Genomic DNA, 2,051 nt, shown 5'->3' on the forward strand with positions numbered 1-2,051 from the left:
CCTTCTTCATAGGCATCCCATTACTCACAGGATTCCTTTCAGAGGTGTACATGAACTGGTTATTAGCAACCATGTCAATGAGTTCTTGAGCTTCTGCAGGCATTTTCTTTAGGTGAATGGATCCACCTGCAGAAGTATCCAATGACATCTTAGATAACTCAGACAGACCATCATAGAATATATCCAGGATGGTCCATTCTGAAAGCATGTCAGAAGGACACTTTTTGGTCAGTCCTTTGTATCTCTCCCAAGCTTCATAGAGGGATTCACCTTCTTTCTGTTTGAAGGTTTGAACATCCACTCTAAGCTTGCTCAGCTTTTGAGGAGGGAAGAACTTGGCTAGGAAAACCTTGACCAGCTTATCCCAAGAGTTCAGGCTATCCTTAGGTTGAGAGTCTAACCATATTCTAGCTCTGTCTCTTACAGCAAATGGGAAAAGCATGAGCCTGTAGACTTCAGGATCTACTCCATTAGTCTTAACAGTATCACAGATCTGCAAGAATTCAGTTAAGAACTGAAAAGGATCTTCAGATGGAAGTCCATGAAACTTGCAGTTCTGCTGCATCAGAGAAACTAATTGAGGTTTCAGCTCAAAGTTGTTTGCTCCAATGGCAGGAATGGAGATGCTTCTTCCATGTATATTGGAATTTGGTGCAGTAAAGTCACCAAACATTCTCCTTGCATTGTTGTTGGGTTCGGCTGCCATCTCCTTTACTTGTTCGAAATTTTCAATCAAGTTGTCTCTGGATTGTTGTAATTTAGCTTCTCTTAATTTCCTCTTCAAAGTCCTTTCAAGTTCTGGATCAGCTTCCACAAGAATGCCTTTTTCTCTGTCCCTGCTCATAAGAAAGAGGAGAGAAAAAGAAAAGAAGAGGAATCCTCTATGTCACAGTAAAGAGGTTCCTTATTATTAGTAGAAGAAAAGAAGAAGAGAAAAATCTGAACTCAGAAAGAGAGAGAGGGTTCGACTTTGGTGAGTGATGTGAGGAAGAGGTGTTAGTAGATGAATAAAAAAATAGAATAAGATGAGGAAGAAGGTGAATTTTCGAAAATTATTTTTGAAAAAGAGTTAGCGATTTTTGAAAATGGTTTTTAAAAAATGTTAGTAATTTTCAAAAATTAAAATAAGAATTTAAAATAATTAGTTAATTAAAAAGAAATTTTGAAAAAGAGGGAAGATATTTTCGAAAATAGAGAGAGAGAGTTAGTTAGGTGGTTTTGAAAAAGGTAAGAAACAAACAAAAAGTTACTTAGTTAGTTGAGACAAAAATCAATTTTGAAAAGATAAGGAGTTGGGAAGTTAGAGAAGATATTTTGAAATCAAATATTTGAAAAAGATATGATAAGAAGATATTTTGAAAAGATATGATTGAAATTAGTTTTTGAAAAAGATTTAATTTTTAAAATCACAATTAATGACTTGATTCACAAGAAATCATAAGATATGATTCTAGAACTTAAAGTTTGAATCTTTCTTAACAAGCAAGTAACAAACTTGAAATTTTTGAATCAAAACATTAATTGTTATTGTTATTTTTGAAAATTTGATGTAAAAATAAGAAAAAGATTTTTAAAAAATATTTTTGGAATTTTCGAAAATAACTAAGAAATTTGAAAAAGATTTGATTTTTGAAAAAGATAAGAATTTCAAATTGAAAATTTGATTTGACTCATAAGAAACAACTTGATTCTAAAAATTTTTGAAAAAGTCAATCCAAATTTTCGAATTTGATGAGAGAGAAAGGGAAAGATATTTTTTTGATTTTTGAATTTTTATGATGAGAGAGAAAAACAAGAAAAATGATGCAATGCATGAGAATTTTAGATCAAAACATGTGATGCATGCAAGAATGCTATGAATGTCAAGATGAACACCAAGAACACTATGAAGATCATGATGAACATCAAGAACATATTTTTGAAAAATTTTTAATGCAAAGAAAACATACAAGACACCAAACTTAGAATTCTTTAATGCTTAGACATTAAGAATTCAAGAATGCATATGAAAAACAAGAAAAGACACAAAACATGAAATGCAAAGATCAAAC

The 2,051-nt window shown here is 31.8% G+C and overlaps 1 non-coding gene across 1 annotated transcript; it reads left to right on the forward strand.

Annotated features, from left to right (window-relative positions):
* The first annotated feature begins 202 nt into the window (after positions 1-202).
* LOC112774620 (small nucleolar RNA R71) lies at positions 203-310 on the forward strand. The gene has a single exon (XR_003189097.1). It is a non-coding gene; the product is annotated as a small nucleolar RNA R71 (small nucleolar RNA).
* The last annotated feature ends 1,741 nt before the right edge of the window (positions 311-2,051 follow it).

The sequence above is a fragment of the Arachis hypogaea genome, chromosome 18 (assembly GCF_003086295.3).
Source record: "Arachis hypogaea cultivar Tifrunner chromosome 18, arahy.Tifrunner.gnm2.J5K5, whole genome shotgun sequence".
Lineage (NCBI taxonomy): Eukaryota > Viridiplantae > Streptophyta > Magnoliopsida > Fabales > Fabaceae > Arachis > Arachis hypogaea.